The sequence below is a fragment of the Prionailurus bengalensis genome, chromosome A3 (genome assembly GCF_016509475.1).
Source record: "Prionailurus bengalensis isolate Pbe53 chromosome A3, Fcat_Pben_1.1_paternal_pri, whole genome shotgun sequence".
NCBI classification, from domain to species: Eukaryota; Metazoa; Chordata; class Mammalia; order Carnivora; family Felidae; genus Prionailurus; species Prionailurus bengalensis.
In genome coordinates, this window is record NC_057354.1 from 123,278,357 (window position 1) to 123,296,917 (window position 18,561).

General features: G+C 36.8%; 1 pseudogene; it reads right to left on the reverse strand.

Moving 5' to 3' along the window:
* Positions 1-554: 554 nt before the first annotated feature.
* LOC122467121 overlaps positions 555-18,561 on the reverse strand; it is a 101,563-nt pseudogene continuing 83,556 nt past the window's right edge.

Sequence of the window (18,561 nt, forward strand, 5' to 3'; positions counted from 1 at the left end):
ATCTTTACCACTAATCCCTTATACACCAAAGTGGCTGAAGAAGAAGTACACTTTAATTATATAGCACCAAAAATAACTACCAATTTATTTTTTATCTGGAAAAAGTATTTTAAGAGGCTCTGAAAGAGCAGAGAAACTAAGAATCGCAAGATTAAAGGGTATTGAAAAATTTTATATTAAATCTTTCACACAAACTTTTTCTCCTTACATGAAAAGTACTAAATAAGTTACATTTAAATGCCCTACTTATATAAAAGTAAAATCAGGTACTTCTCATTTAAGAGAAAGTGGATAAGATTTAAAATATAAGGCATAGATGTTAAGGATGAGCTGTCTAATCCAAATTACATTAAAAACCAAATATACAATATAAACACAAATTTACATTTTCCTGAAAGGAGGCAAATATTCATTATCTACTCCCAGTAGGTAAATGACACTGAAGACAAGAAATATGCATGGACTAAATACTTTCTTGCTTTGACATATATAAAAAATAATACATTTCATGTTCATCTAAATGTTTTGGGTTATACTGTTAGAAATATGTAATTCTATTTTATGGACAGGTCAACTAGTGGAAATATCACAGTCATTTGAATTGGTTTTCTTTATACTGGGTACGGCTTATGTCTCTTTCTTTTTAAGGTTACTGAGGTATAATTGATATAAATTACAAAAAATTACACGTGTTAATGTATACATGTTGGTAATTTTGGACATTAGCATACATCCATGATATTATTACCACAATCAAGGTACTAAACATATCCATCACCTCCAGCAATTTCCTTTTGTTCTTTTGTGTGCATTTGTGTGTGTCTGTGTAAGAACACTTGACATGAGAACTATCCTCAACATATTTTAAGTACCTCATACTGTGTTAACTGTATGCACGATGTTGTACAGCATATCTCTAGGACTTTTTCATCTTGCATACTTTTTTAAGATTCTTTGCACATGCAAAATATGCCATAAGATATTGCAGTGGACAATGCACCTATTTTTAGGTCAACCTTGGCAAATCACACAAAAATCAATTGCATTAAGGAGAAAACTAGATTCCATATTTTATTCTTTGTCTTGTGTTTCTTTGCATTCAAATTCCTTGACATCTTCTTGGCTGCTGTAAGTAATGCAATTAGAAGTTGATGGCTGAGTGTAGTGCTTACTTTGTTAGATTTTGGGAGGCTTGTGTGATCATCATTTTCTTCAACATATGACACTTTGGAATCATCCACTGTAGTTTTTTGTGTGTTCATTTGTTTACAGTCAGGAACATCAAAGCCCTCTTCTACTTGTATTGACTTTTCTAGATAGGCTTGTACAGATACTTTCTCTTTATGAAGACAGTTCTCACCAATTGTCCAGCATCTGTTGCAATGGAGTGGAAGGGAAGGATTCCTTTCATAAAGTATACTTCCAGTAGTCTGCCAAGGAAATTTCAGCATCTTCTTCAAGTGAATCTACTTCACTCTCTCCTGCCTGTTTTACCTTGATATACCTTATCATCTTCCTCTGAGAGTTATTCTTCTTCACTAAGGCTACAGTCTTCTGAATTGAGATTCAGCTTCAAATTCTACAGCAATTTAATCTAAAACTGAATCCTGATCCAACCACCCAAATGTTCACTTACCCCAGAATCAAGATCCGGATTTGCTGGAATCTCTGGATTCCCTGCTCTTGCTTCTTCACACTATATCTCCCTTATAACACATAAAGTGAGGCTTTCATCAAAGAAAGAGAAATACTGTAAGATTTCGGGTGCTTTCTTTGTCATTCACCAGGTAATTCATCCACATTTTTGCTGAGTCAGAAGTTCTCTTTTCTTCTTCTTAATTCTCAAAATGCTCTTAAATCCCAGGCCTGGGGATACATGAGCACCCTAGGTCCAAAGAAGGAGGCCCCTGACAGCAAAAAAACCCAGCAAGACCTCAGTCAGAGGGCCCAGGGCTGCCCACCAGCTGGGCTTCTTGCTCTGTTTTCATCCCAGTCACTAAGGCTGCACAGGACCCAAGACGAGCCCAGCTTGCTCAGGTCCCCTAGTGTATCTCCTGGGTATTTGTGGATGTGCACCCAGGCCATGCAGACTCTCAAATTTCCCCTTTAATTTTCAAAATCGTCCAGGTTTGGACACAAATTATTTTTCATACCACGTAAGAATCATTGGTAAGTAGAAGCCAAGGAAAGGCAAGGGCCGGGTGCATGAAGGATCACCCAAATGGGTGTAGAATTCATGGCCCAGCAATGAGGGAAAAATAGAGGGCTTGAGTAAGAATACTTATAAATAAGTGCATATTAATAAAACAGAATTGGGTAAAAGCTAAAAAATCAAATTTAAGTCTTCACACACTATAGACAGCAGTCCAGTGGAACATCTGGGAACCTAATATGCAGCAAGCATCTAACATTCACAATGGTGAATAATTCCATGTGATGCTCCTCTGATTTAATTACCTTAAAGAGACCAAATTTGATTCCTTCCAAAAGTTAGCATCTATTGCAAGCCTAACAAGTTAAAAGTTTGAGCTGGAGAATAGAGCCATTACAAAATAAAAGTAATCAACCAACTCTTACAGATCTCCTAAAGCAATGATTCACACAGGATTTCACACAAAACTCCCATTAATGCTAATGAAATTGGGTAAGTTACAGGCTGAAACTCTCCCATACATTGATAGGTGAATAGTTCCCTGAGGTACTTACTTAGATGAGGGAACTTAATTTTCTCTCCACTAATCCTCTCTGGATGAAAAATACGAAATAATGCTTCACAAGTTAGGTTTCTTTTTAAAGTAGATGGCACAAATTCAGAATCATTGGTGTGAATTAATCAAAACCCTCATTAGGACATCGACTAGCTCATTTTCAGCCAATCAAACCATCTTCCATTCAGATACCAGTTGGCCAAAGTCTTAGAAGTCAGTCTTGTTTGTGACTCTGAAAATAACTGATTAAGTCCATTCTATCTTGTTTTTTCAAGATTCTAGAAAAAAGGAACTGTGCAATTATGTGAGAGAACTAGTTGAAAAGAAATAGACATTCTTGATTGCCTTGGTATGAATTTAAGAGTTCAGTTGCTGATTTAATTAGCTGCCTAGGGAAGGAGAGATCATGAAATGTTGAGTTAGAAACAATATAAGATCATTCAAAGACTTATACAAGTGATAGTACAGGTATAATTAAGCTTCTGGGGCATAAGTGGTTAGTGTGTGTGTGTGTGTGTGTGTGTGTGTGTGTGTGTGTGTTTCAGAATTAGCAACTTCCACTAGCACGTGAATGCTTTTGCTCTATAATAACCATTATAATGTTTATTTGGTTCTGTACAGCTCTTGACTAGTGCAAAATAAATTGTCTATTCAACTTCTCATTTATTACAACTTCCCAGGATATAGGCAGGGCTGTGGTTACTGTATTACTTTACAACTGACAAAGTGAAGCTCAATTCAGTAAGTTATGTCATAGAAGAATAGTGGTAGGCCCACAAAACACATATTAAATCCAACAAATGTAAATAAAACAAGTATGCTGATTTTGATGATAATGATGTCATAGAAAGTAAAGCTTCTTAAAATCCCATTTGGTCTACCCTTCTCTCTTTTACAACTCATATAATTGAGCCTCAAAATGGGAATTTTCTAAAAACCATCCCTAGGATCATAATGTCAGAAGAAATCTAGTATGTGGCTTTTTGGTTAATGATATCTAGAAAATTTCTTGAGTAGGGATAGATCCCTAAATACTAAAATATGTCTTTGATTTAATTATACATGAATGCATAAATAGTTGTTATTATGTGCTGCTTGATGAAAAGAATCTGGTGCTTCTTGTTTTGACTAAGCCCTAAATTACATTGAATTTAAGCATAAGTAGACACTTTTTGGATAATTATATGGTTTTAAATAAATAAAAGAAAATTTGCTAATTTATTAGACATTAAGAATCAGTGCCACTACACACAGCATTTTAAAAATGACTGGTCTAAAATCCACAATTATAGCGAGAGATGTTTTAGTAATTGATAAAATAAGTAAAGTGAAACTCAGTGAGCAAGTGTAAGACATGAACAACAATACTATCAATTAACTTGACCTAACTGACCTTCATGGGACACAGGGAAAAACCCAACAGAATACATTTTTTTTTCAAGTGCACACACACTCTTTACCAAGGTAGACCACTTGTGTGTAACAAAACTTCTAGACTGAAATTGCATAGCATATGTCCTCAGCCCACAAGGGAATGAAACTGGAAATCAATAGAAAATAATTGAAAATTTCTGAAATATTTGGATCTTTAAAAACATACTTCTGAATCAACCCTATGTCAAAGAAGAAAACAAACATGAAATTAGGAAATGTTTTGAATTAAATTAAAATGAAGCAACTTTTGGGCACCTGGGTGGCTCTGTTGGTTTAACATCCAACTCTTGATGTTGGCTCAGATCTTGAGCCAACATAAACAATCTTATGGTTTGTGAGTTCCAGCCCTGCATTGGGCTCTGTGCTGATAGTGTGGAGCCTGCTTGTGATTCTGTCTCCCTCTCTCTCTCAGCTTCTGCCCTGCTTGTGCGCTCTCTCTCTCTCTCTCTCTCTCTCTCTCTCTCAAAATGGATGAATATAAACTTTAAAAAATAAAAATAAAATGAAACAATTTTTATGTGATGCAGCTTAAGCATTGCTTAAAAATGATAGCATTAGGGAAAAAATGCCTCAAACTAATCTTTGAAGATACAACCTAAGAAATAAAACAAATTTTTAAAAAAGTGAATTAAATTTAAGAGAAAAAGAAGAAAGGAAAGAAGAACAAAAATCAGTGAAACTGAAAATATTAAATATAGAAAATTATTAGAACCCCAAAATTACTAGAACCCAAACTGGTCATTTAAAAATATTAATAATAAAATTTATAAAACTCTGGTCAAACTGATTAAGGAAAAAAGAGTACAGACATAAATTACCAATATCAAGAACAGAAGAGTGGACATCACTTCAGGTCCTACAGACACTAAAAGTATAAAGTAACCTGAAGAACAATATTATGACTATTAATTTGATAAGTCAGCTTAAGTGGCCAGATTCTTTAAGAGAAATAGCTAAAACAGATAAATTTTATTTTAAGTTATATTTCAATAACCATAACCAAAAATAAATAAATAGATTGGGTTACTTAGGAAAAGAGACAGAGTGTGCTACTGCTATAACAACCATCAATGTGTTTTATTTAATTGTTTTGTTTTTATACCTCAGCCTAACATTTTTGGCAACAGTAAGATCTACAGTGGTACTTGAAGTTTAATCTCTTACTATCTGAGAACACATTTATTTTCACACTCTCTCCTTCCCCCAGTTTTCTTTAACAGAACTTGTATTTAAAACAATGCACTTCCACATTTGAATGGTTTCTACTACAATAAAAACTCTTGGATTTAAGAAATAGAGGTAACAGTAGTTTGCCCTGGCTATAATGTGGTATTATATTGGACTACTTTAAGTGTTTTTCTTAGTTTAAACCTTAGGGATTTGCCTACATTGTATTTAACCTAGAGTCTACGTGGACTGATGGATTTTGAGAGGTTTGAAATTACCACATTACTTTTTGCACCTCATCATAGTTGTGAGCTTTGTGTGCTGGTAGTCAATCACTAGTATAAAATAAAAATGCTTTCTAACATGAGCATTAAGTATTCATTAAGTTATTAATTCTCCGATAGATCCAGGAAGAGAAAAATAGATCAAGATACTTTTTATTAGAGAGATAATAATAACATGATAGCTATAATTTATCGAACACTTGTATGTGCCAGCGTGCTATACAATTTTCATTCATTACTTCCATTAATCCTTATAATATCATTAAGGCATGAGAATAATTCTCCTTGCATCACAAGGATCTGAGACTAAAGACTAAGAAATAATCTGCCAAATAAATTAGCAAAACTTGAGGAAAAAAAGTCCCCCGTGTTGGGAGTGACTGTTGGGAAATGTATATACATTCCAACTTGCATGTAGGTGGGAGCTTAAATCAGTAAAAACTATTTTATTAAGTGATTTCTAATATCTACCAAGAATTGTACAAATGTTTATATTTTGCTAGCCTATCTGCCAACCTAGGAACATACTCTAAAGGAATGATTCAGTCTGTAGGAAAAAAAAAACAAACACAAAAAACTTGGGGTTAATGACACTAATTTGAGCAATAGCCATAATGTTATTTTATTTACTTAACGATACTTATTTAGAAATTTAAAATATTTAATAATAGGTAATATTTAACAATAAGTAATAAGGTATAGCCACCTGACTTTATATTAAATGCAATGTGCTATAAACATATATACATGTATGTATGCACGCATATATGTATATGTATAAAAATAAACACAGCTCTATATCTACATGTTCCTTGATTAAAACTATGTTCAAAGTATCATGCACAGACTAGCCTGAAATTGGCTAAGAAGTTTATTTCTAACATTTCCCACCACATAGCTTATATTTCTGCAACAGTGAGTTGCTTATAGTATACCAAATAAAACTGTGGCGCGTGCCTTGATTCATAGCATTTCTTTTTCCCATAATGACCTTCCTATCCCTCCTGTCTTATGTTAGCCCAATTTATCCCTTAAAATAAAACCTGGGAGTCCCTTTTCCTCAGAATTTTTCTCTGCCTCCTTTTCATGAACACTTAAGTTTCCCCTAATTCATTTTATCCCAGAGTCTGAGACATTACTCTAAAATACTTTCCTTGTAGGCTTTGTAAGAGACTGCCATCTCCCTGGGGTCCCTTGTGAGTTCAAAGACTATTCCATTTCTTCTTTATATTCCTAGAGTCTAACAAGTCCTGGATGTGCAGGAGCATCATAAGTTTCTCTGAAACAGAAACTGTAGGATCTGAAGTGTAAGCAGTGTTTCTAGCATGATTATATTAAGAGAGTGTTGTTCTCTATTTTTCAATTGCTCATAATTTGATACTTTAGTTATATTGTTTTTATAATGATCAAAAGTGCATTTAAACAGGAAGCAAATACAAATTCATGTCTACCTATAATTGTATCCATACCATCCTTCAACCAGCAAATTTTAGAAATACCTAGAGAAATTATGATATATTTCATGACAAACTTTAAATGTTGATATGAAATCTGGGGTCAAAATTGAAGAAAACCTATATAAAAAAGCAATGTGGCATGCCCACTGAGGTCGATTCTATTATGTGGTTGAGAAGTGGAGGAATGCATGAAAACTGCAAATAATTTAGTGAAAGTATTGTCACAAAAACACGGTATATGTAGCTGAGGACAGATTCAGCTAATAAAGCAAGCCAGGTGTCATAAAAAAATAAAACAAAAGAAGGAACTAATAAAGGGTGACAGTCTGCAATATATAGATATTCCAAATATTTAGCATAATCATGTGATTTGAGTGCATCCTGGCCCACCATAGACATACGATACTACTTGGAATCCCTACAGTTGTGCTTTCTGGGAGGTAAGGGAGCAACGACAGTTAGGAAATTATTTTAAATTTCCTGCAGATACTTAGTAAAACAAGCCTCTTAGGTTTACTGCCCATCAGCAGAGACAGATGAGTAGCTATTTTTTGGCTTGAGGGGAGATCGGATTTAGGGAATGTATACTGACTAATTGATTGTTGGGCATTAGAAGAAGAACAAAGCATCAAACCCTGCGCAGGGCTACTGAGCTTCTCTGAGGTGGTACTTGTCTTTCAAAATACCAATAATAGGGTACCATCTGACACATAAAAAATTCTGGAGGCCAAAAAGTTTATTTAAGAAACACTACTGTGACACCCTAAATAAAGGAATCTCTAAGAAGAGAGAGCTGAAAAAGTAAGCCAGAAAAAAAAAATCACAGAACAAAGGGAGAGATAACTAAGTTAAAGCACAGACAGATAACTAAGCATACAACAGAACATCTTTGATCCTAAACACATATCCAGAAACCATCAAAGGCAAATGTTACAGGTAAAAGCAATAAAAAGGATTACCTCAAGAGGGAAGAAAAAGGCACATATTTAGATGCACTGTTAGAAGAGAAAACGAAACCAGGCAAGCAGTGAAAGATCTGAAAATTGAAAGGGAAAATCAAATCAGTGGCTTTTCTGCCTCATCCATCTGCCGGCATCCAGACAGCACACTTTGGAGTCCAATAGAGTGAAAACAAGATTGGGCAACTTCAGCAGAAACACATCCTCTCCATTTTTAAAATAATGAAAACGGTAACAGAGGCATGACCAGGAACCAAATGGAAGAAACGCCCGAGAAATTGCACAGGGGACAGTCAGAGAGGCAGTGAAAAGGAGTTTATTCATTGGAAGGAAAATTCAGCATGGCTGGACCAGGCCACATGGATCAATGGCCTGGAAGAAATGGGTTGAGAAAAATGTGAATTGGCTAATGATCACATTTGGTCAAGCAAGAAAAAGGGTTTTGGGGCTGCTTAGGAAGAGGTGGATTGAGTTTTTGAAGTGATGTAATGAGACTGTTTAAATTCCCAATCATGGCACTCAGCATCCTCACCATCTACCCATGGCATTAACCCCACGGCACTTCTCTGATTCCTTGGCATGGCCCTTCTGCCATTGTCACAGCTGCCTCTGGGAATAAATCCAGAGGCTCTTCTGTGGTTTAACAGGACCTATGTTGTCTGCAGCATACCTTCATGCCAGCCTCTGTCCTGTCATTCTTCCTGGTGTTTACTATGCTTCAGCCAGTCTACTTCCATGTAAACGTGAAGCTCATCCATCAAATCCATGTCTTTTTTTAAATATTTTTTTTAATGTTTATTTATTTTTGAGACAGAGAGAGACAGAGCATGAATGGGGGAGGGGCAGAGAGAGAGGGAGACACAGAATCTGAAGCAGGCTCCAGGCTCTGAGCCGTCAGCCCAGAGCATGATGCGGGGCTCGAACTCACAGACCGTGAGATCGTGACCTGAGCTGAAGTCGGACGCTTACCCAACTGAGCCACCCAGGCGCCCCCAAATCCATGTCTTTACATATGTTATTCCCACTGAAAAAAGTTGTCTCCAGGTCTGCTCATCTGGATATCCTCTTACCAGAGAGGTTCCCCCAACTATACTGCCTCCCCTTCACTCTCACATCACACTTTGAATCACTTTGTAAAATGTATCACCATTTGAGATAGGCATGTATAATTATTTGGTTACTTGTTTTTGTTTTATTTTTTTCTTTTTTTGAATGAACTCCCTCAAGAATATAAGCTCCAAGAAAGCAGAAACCTGGTTTGTTCACTGCTCAATCCTAAGCAACTGAAACAGCGACTACTGTTCTAGAGTGAGAATTCAGTAAATATCCCCTTAATTAAGGAGTTGATTGGCAGAAGACCATGGATCACTCCAGCCTTGAAGCAAGGATGAGGAAGAACAGATACAGATTGAGGCTCACATTGTTTCAAGAAAGGTGCTGAGTATGATATATACATTATTTCATTGACTCTTCCATAAAATATAAGATAGTTATTATCCCCATTTTACAGATAACAAGGCAAACAACAATGAAATAACCAGTTGTGTAACTACTAAGAGGAAGAAATTCGTTTCAAATTGGATTCGGAATCCCATGTTCTACCCACTTCAACCATAGTGACCCTTCTTTCTTACCATTTCCCTCCATAATTTGCAACATCTTCCGTGAAGCAGACTATAATGAACGTTTTTATTGAGTGACATCCTATCTAATCATCAATTAGACTTTTAGAAAGAAAAATACATTGACTCAAGATGCTTGGCTACCACTTTTATGCATCTATTCTATTTTTCTGACTAAGCAATAAGGACTTTTAGGGCAATATTCTTGGCTATTTCTTCTTTGCCTGCCCTGTATCACCCCTGGCCATACTCTACTGCTGGTTCTTCCATGAACCCTTGACCCCCACACCCTGCCCCCAAGCTCTTGGCCTCCTGTGCCCCCTGCCCTCTCTCCTACCTTGCCTTCCTAGGCATCCCTGCCCTGACTTGTAGTACAATTCTCTACACATCAAGAGATATCAGCCCAATAATAAGTCCTCATAAAATTAGTAGAAATTGCAGTAAATAAACTTTCTTATTCCAGATACATTCTTATTCAAATGATAATGGCTGGAAGAATGCATAGGACTGCAGAAGAATTGAGAGTGAGTGGCATTCTCAATTGCTTCATTTGTCCACTCTTGGTGACACAGCCTTACTCACAGCTCTGAGATCATCTCCTTTTGAGAAACAATTCATCTTGTAGTTACAAGCATGTGTCTCAGAGCAACACAAACCAGGGTTCACGTTCTATCACTTTCTAATTTACCTCTCTATTTTACCTGGGACTCTTTATCTCTAAAACGGCGTTCTTAAAATGCCTATTTCAAAAGATTCTTGTAAGGAATAATTAATCTGATTTATGTAGATTTCTTACCAAAAGGTCAGATGTGTAGAAAATATTCGATAGCTACACTGTTCAAAATGGGTAGAAGTTCCAATCCCTATCCCTCTGGAGGGTTTACTCTACCAGGCTGTGGAGAAATTTCCTTTCTCCTTAGAAGACTGTCTCAGATTGGGGCCTGTGGGTGGCTAAGTTGGTTAAGCATCTGACTTCAGCTCAGGTCATGATCTCACATTCTGTGGATTTGAGCCCTGCGTTGGGCTCTGTGCTGACAGCTCAGAGCTTGGAGCCTGCTTCTGATTCTGTGTCTCCTTGTTTCTCTGCCCCTCCCCTGCTTGCACTCTGTCTGTCTCTCTCAAAAATAAATAAACATTAAAAAAAATTAAAAGAAGAAATGACCATCTCAGATTTCTCCAAATGATCTCAAGAGAATAAACATGTTTACTTGTTTTTATTATGAGACATTGCCTTCTGACTTCTGGCAAAGGCAGGCTTTTGTTTCTTCTTTTTTTTTTTTTTTTCCAGAAGATTTGATACTGACATGAGTGAACAAATGAAAATGTTCTAATTTCAAGGGAAGCTTTTTGTGACCATTAGTTCCCTTGGTTGGCTTTTTTGTTGTTGTTGTTGTTACTTCTCAGCAATTTTTAAAATATGATTTTTTTTGGTTACAGCTATGTATAACTTCTCTGTCATTCATAGATTTCACATCCACAATAATGACAATTTGTAAATACGATGGATGCCTCTAGTTCTCACTGATAACTGGATCTGTGTTCCTTTGTTGAACAAGACAGAACTGAGGCTGTAAAGCAAACCAAAAATGCATTTCGAGTATTTAGGGACTTGAATCCAGGAGGAAACAATTCAGGAGGAAACTGAAATGTGCTACAAGGAAGGAAGAGAAAGAGTTGATAAAGGCAAAAACCACAGGCTTATGGAAGTTGTTTTAAAAGAATTATGATTGGCATAGGGAAAAACAGTTAATGTTGGTTTAGATAGAAGAGGTTACTATGCCAGCTGCTAGGTTGGAGTTGAGAGAAATAAGCCCCATTCTGAGAATTGCACCAGGATGTGGCAGTTGGGGTGGTTGGTACAGTCTAAAAGTTCATATTTCATCCAGGTGTGGACGTATATAAGACTAACGCCCCATTGGCTGTCTAGCTCCATTTTAAAGCCTCTTGATGTTCCTGAATTCCTGATTTCATTTCAGATGTTTCTGTACAACTTCTAGTGCTCCTTCAGGGAGTCTGAAATCCCTGCTCCTGGCAGTTGGGTGGGGCCCTGTGAGAACCAATGAAATGTGAGCAAAAACAGAAACCAAAAACCATGTGCTACTGGCTGACACCTTGAAGACCCCCACCGGATTCTCTAATCTCTTCTTCCTCTGCCACAACAATGGCAGATAAAGCCTTGTCCTCACATGGTAGAACCAAAGGATAGAAGCAGCATGGGTTTTTGAGCTTTTGTGTGGTGATCAAGTGCCTTGCAGTAGTCTTCAGATTTTCAGTCAACTTCACATAAATTGGGTTGGGGGATGGTGGTGGTGAAATACTTTTGTTGTTTTAAGTCAATGAAAGTAGAGGTTTTTGTTGTTGTTACCACAGTACATTCTAACATGCATGTACAAGAAACTTAATTCAGGTTTGAATTACTTAAAACATGCACATTCCCAGAAGGGTCTGTAGTGTTGAGTTGTTCTTGGTGGGGGACTATCTGGGAATTAAATTCTTGGAATGTCCTACTGATAAGAGCGTGTTGCATGCCTGGAGTTTTGAAGGAAAGGATAGGCAGTTTGTTTACACAGTTTATGCAAACAGGGTGCATTATGGTGGGCATGTGCTTTCGTTTTGGAATTCTGCAGTTTTGGTAAGTTCAAGTCAGTCATAAAGGTATCGTGTGCTTTATGTGTGACCATCATCAAAACTCTTAGGTTCAAACAAACTTCCCTGGGAGACAGCAGTTCACACATGTAGCTACCATTTTTAAAGCAGAAAAAATTAAGTGTCTCTTGATTGACTCCGTTGGGAGAAAATTCTGGGAAGTTTGCTCCTAGTTTCCTCTGGACTTTGCCTGATGCATCTGTTTTTGTTGATTTTGCTTTGCATCTTTCCATGGTAATAAGCTATAGCCAAGAGTATAATGACTTCTGAATTTGATGAGTCCTTTTAGTAAAACACTAAACCTGGAGATGATCTTGGAAACCACCAAGATACTTGCCTAATACAGAAAATTACTGCTGAAAGTGGGGTGCTCTCATAAGAAAAACTTCAAATGTGACGTTGTTACAGATGCCTAGAAATATGGTGATTTATCATAAGAAGTGGTGAACATTTGTTATATATGATAAAGTGGTAAAAATCTTAATTTTGGTAGGTAGATCATGTAAACAATGAACTTGTCCTCTTAACCTAAAAGCCTACAGAAAAGACTGGACGAAAGAATTTTACTAGCGTATTTTGAGTGAAGTTGGCCACATTTTATTGGACATTTCAAGAAAGTGATGAGTTCATGAAAGAATCGGCTTTAAAATGGTAGAACCATGAAGGCGACTGCTTTTGATCCCAAACTATTAGTGATTAACATTACAAAGACTTTAAAAGTCAAAAGCCTATAAAAACAGCTACACAACAATGATTAAATTAAAAACCTCCTTTCCTTTTGGTTAAAATTTCTCTTGAGAAAGAGAAATCCCCAATAAATTAATATCAATATTTAAAATATTTTTGGGTAAATATCAGGTTTATGGTGTAGCCTTTTCATCTACCATTAAAAACAGACTCAATAAGTCAATAAAAGTAAGGGGGCAAAAAAAACCATAATAAAATCAGAGAAAATACTGGACCTGAACACCTTTAAATGATATCTTTAAAGCAACTGGGGATTTGCTTCCTGGCAGATGGATCTGAATGGGTATACATAAAAATATGTATCTATATAGAATCTATTTATATCTATATCTATATCTATATCTATATCTATATCTATATCTATATCTATTCAAGTATATAAAAGCCCTGCTGTGTGTCTGTGTGTTTATATAGTATGTGCTGCTGAAGAAACTTGTGGCCTAGATGGAAAAAGCCTGTCATTATTTGAGACCTAAAATTACCCTTCGCATTTGTCAAAAATATTGATTATGTTGAGCTACTCCAGGAATCACTTCTAACAATTCCTGGAACAATCCCTTCAACTCAGAAGTATAAAGACAATAGAAGTAAATGAAACATAACAGATTGGTATCAGACAGAGCAGAGTTTGAATTCAGGTTCCATTATGGATTCTCCATGAAACACTGGGCAATTTAAACAGGAATAATTATGATACCATTTCAGAAGGCTATTGTGAGGAGTGAATGCATGCAATTGCTTAGTATAATTTCTGTCACATAGAAAGCATCCAATAAATGTTAACATTCATTGTCAGAATGATCGCTTCCACAGGCAGGTAGTGGGTTGAGAAATTGTTAGAGTCTCTAAGAAGAGCGTATTCCCCCAAGTCCACTTCAGATATGGACGTGGAGGATAATGAGGGAGGTGGGTAAGGGAGAAAGATGCTTTTAGAAGTTGGAACTAGGAGGCCACTAAGAACACTGGAAAGGGAACTTCTTCGGGGACAGCAGGATAAGAGCCTCATCAAGGAGTAGTCTCTACTCTCAAGATAGATCATTCACACAATGTTTGCCCACTGGAATTTCAGAATTTCTAAGGACCAATGACTGTTATGTATCTTTCATTTTTCCTTTCAGAATGAGAGTATTTATTACAATTATCCTGTCTATATTCTACCAGTATATACTAAGTGTGAATGGGAAGGATTGGAGTTAGAGTTCGTAAGTTTCCAGTCCAAGAAGAGCCACATCCATATCTGACAGACAGACTGTTATTGCACAACACCTAAACTTTAGAGCTGTTTTTTGACAAGGTTAGGGTGGCTTTCCTTGGCAAGGAGGTATATGTTTTGCAGGAAGGTTAAACTTAATATATTAGAACTGAAAGAGCTAACTGTAGCTCTTCTGTAAACTCAGAATTTACCAGTGCTCATCAGTATCCAGTTCTCCTTCCCTGCCTTTACTTAACAGGCACTGTATTTCCCAATCTCCTTTCAGTGAAGTGAGACCATGTGACTTGTTCCGGCTAATAAAATGCATGTCTTTCAAGCACAGGCAGTGAAAATACCCCAAGGATTTTCCAATCTCATTATCCTGCAACTGCAGTTGTTATGAAGTAATCCTTGTGTTGTGATGGATGGCCAAGTCTCAAGAGGGCAGGGGCCAGATGGATGAGCTTAACCACTGAGTTTCCTAGACCCAAGGTGAACTTTTTATAAACAAAAAAAAAAATTAGCCTTGTTTTGTAAAGCCAAAATGATTTGTGTCTGTTAAAGCAGCATAACTTAGCTTATGCTGACTGAAACAGTGAACAGTGCTAAATATCTGTGACTTGAAATTGTTTTCAGTATTTCTAAGTGTGTAGTTAAATATTTTTCCTTCGGTGAAACTATATGTTGTTTATTGTCAATTTATCCTCACAAGGGCCAGCTGCAGCATATTAAACATGGAAAGGGTGGTACAAGAGAAGTTCTAATTCAGGAAGTTTAGATTATAAAGTATTTCTTTCAGTTATGGCAATGAGTGCGGGTTTTTTAAAAAAGCAGTGGAAAGACACTGAAAAATATTAAGCAGAGGAGTGACATATGATATACATTTTATAAATATTCTGGGCCATGTGAAGTTTATAAATGGAAAAAAGGGTGCAGTTGTAGTGTCTATTGTAGTTCTTTAAAAAAAACAAAAGATATGGTTTAAACCAGAGTAGTCACAGCACAGTTTGTGAGGTTAGTTTCGACTCCATATGTATTTTGTAGCTAGAAGCAATAAGATTTGCTGATTATGAAAGGAAATGCACTAAAAACTTATTTACCTTCAAGGAAATATAATTTTTAAAGAAGTGAAGAGACTATACAAACTTTTCTGTATTTGCAAAGCTAGAAATTTGCTAAGATCTTGGGATTTATCCCTTGTAAATGTCAAGGGTCTTATGCTATCTGCTTATTGTAGAAACTTGAAAAATACAGATGTACCCAAATGTCATTGAGAAGTGGGTATGAATTACATTTGTGTCACAATTCCATTTTTTTTCTAGGCACTTACAGTTTAATCTCCTACTACATTTTCTTCCCCAGCACATACAGAAACCTCCAAGTAGCCCCCAATCCAGTGCCCATTATCTCTGGAAGGACTCAAATGTATTCTTACCACATCTCTCCAAAGATTTCTGTAGTTCTTCCTCCTCTATTATTTTGCCTCCAGATCCTCAAATTACAACCCCCCCACACACACACCACATACACACGTACAAACAAAAGCTCTTCAGAGAGTCTCAGGTCTGAGGCTTCTATAAATGTTGTCAAGTGATCACTAATATACATGACAACATTTTTTTAAATATTTATTTATTTTGAGAGAGAGTGCATAATAAATGGAGGAGCAGAGAGAGAGGGAGAGAAAGAATCCCAAGTAGGCTCCATGTTGTCAGCACAGACTCCGGTGTGGGGCTCGATCCCACAATCTGTGAGATCATGACCTGAGCCGAAACCAAGCATCACATACTTAACCAACTGAACCACCGAGGCACCCCAATGACAAGATATTTTTATATGATAATTTAAATTTTTTCACAGGAAAAATCTTTTTTTTTCACCTTCTGTCTCTTACATCTCATCTAAACTCTCTCAAGAAAGCAATCCATTTATAAGTAGGTCCTTACCACCATATTCATATTTATGGATTATAATTTTTCCTTTATTTTTGTTTTTATTACAATAATTAAGCCCACCATCATCTCTTTCTGGGTCTACTGAAATAGCCTCCTAACAGATATTCCTCCATCCAGCCTTGTTTATAACCAATCAATACTCCAGAATAAATCTGCTGAAATGCTGACCCCTACCCGACAAAATCCAAATCCATTAAAATGCTTCTGCTCTATGGATAGATCCCAAGTTTCTCAAATATGCTTCTGGGAACATTTAAATTTTTTTAAGGTTTTCATTTATTTTTGAGAGAGAGAGAGAGAGAGAGAGAGCGAGCGAGCGAGCTGGGGAAGGGCCAAGAGAGAGGGAGACACAGAATCTGAAGCAGGCTCCAGACTCTGAGCTGTCAGCACAGAGCCCAACATGGGGCTTGAACTCGTGAACTGTGAGATCATGACCTGGGCCAAAGTTGGATGCTCAACCGACTGAGCCACCCAGGTGCCCCTGCTTCTAGAAACATTTAGGACTTGCCACTTCCCTACTTCTAAAGACTCATCATTTTATTTGTTCCCCCTAAATCACGCACCGGACGGTCCAATCTGAACACAATTCAGTTCCTCGAATGTGGCAGGGATCTGTCATCTCAGGGCCTTCGTGTATTCCTGATCTTTGTGGGCATATATTGCTCACATCTCTTTAAGATCTGAGTCTTAATAGCTCTTGCTCTATAAGTCTTTTGACTTTGTCCTAAGCACAATTCTATATTCTTAATATGTAGTTTCCAAATACCTTTCATTGCCCCATTATACCATTTAACACATTTGCATTGTTACTGCAATTTTTATCATCTGTTAGACCACACCTGACTCCACGAACACAGAGCATCTCCATTGCCTAGCACATAGTAGACACTTATGACAAATACTCACTGAAATTTTTGTGTTGCTAGCTCCTTGTACCCTGACTCCCCACTTGCCATTTGAATACGAGACAGTAAGTAACTAAATGTGTGCACTTTATGGAGAAGGCAAAATTATCCCCCTTAGACACTAATGGTGTATGTGTTCCCTCACCAGATGTCTCTGCTACACTGGGAGGCTATATGGAAAAAAAGTTTAAAAAGTGGGGGGGGGGAACCCTGAATATCTAATTCGTTTCCTTGCAACCTCCTATATATGCCTGGTAAATAGACAGATTGAAAGCATAATTAGCTGGAGAGATCAATAAATGATACAGATCTAGATGAGTGGGCAAATGATAGTTGTATTTGAAAGCATGACTGTGTGTACAGTTAGTTTTTTGATTTTTGTTTTTGAGCTTATTTTGCATGTTTTGTTTTTCTTTGTTATCCAGTGAACCTTTGCCATTGAATTAAAAATTGTTCTTAATGCCCACATGATATTCATATATATGTGATGCATGTCATTTTTTTAGACTTCATTTCAGTAACATATTATTTTCATTTTTTCTCATTATAAATAATCCCCTAGCAAACATTCTGTCAGTATCTTCCCCCGAATCTGGATATAATATTAATCTTTCACACTTCTACGCTTCTTTTCTCTGGTGCTTCGTCTTTCCATGGGAACCTCAAGATCTTTTAGTGCACCTAAACTGTGACTCATTTTCAGAAGCCAAGTTTCTTTTTAGGAAACTTCTCCAGCTGGTGTAGTACTATCTGAGCTATTGAGTTTGAAAACATCAATCCGGTGGGATTGTGTGAACCTGAAAATTTATTTAAATGCCTCAAATCTTGGTTTCCTCATTCTTAGGACAATAATCACCCTACTATCTGTCCTACTGCTGCATAGCTATTGTTTTTTAATTATTTGCTTCTATGTTTTATTGACCAGTAAGGGAAAAATATAAATAAATTCACTTTTTAAAAAATTTTTTTAACATTACATTTATTTTTGAGACAGGGAGAGACAGAGCATGAACAGGGGAGGGTCAGAGAGAGGGAGACACAGAATCTGAAACAGGCTCCAGGCTCTGAGCTGTCAGCACAGAGCCCGACGTGTGGCTCGAACTCACAGACCGCGAGATCATGACCTGAGCCGAAGTCGGCCGCTTAACCGACTGAGCCACCCAGGCGCCCCTAAATAAATTCACTTTAATCATATTGTGTATATAAAAGTTGTTAAAACTTTCTATTTTATTTGAAATGATTTTCATGCCCTTTGTATCACTTGGATTGAGTTCAGATGCTTGATTCATACACCGTGTGTTTGGATTATGTCCAGGGTCTGAGGCTTGGCATGCAAGGCTCTTCTCAGCTTTACTCCAAGTTACAGCTACAACCTCATTTTGTGTTTATTTTTCTGTGCCAGATGTACTTTCCTTCCCATGTTTTACAAATTTCAAGGTCCTTATAGCACGCAATGTCTTTCTACAAGCTCGTTCCTCTACTTGG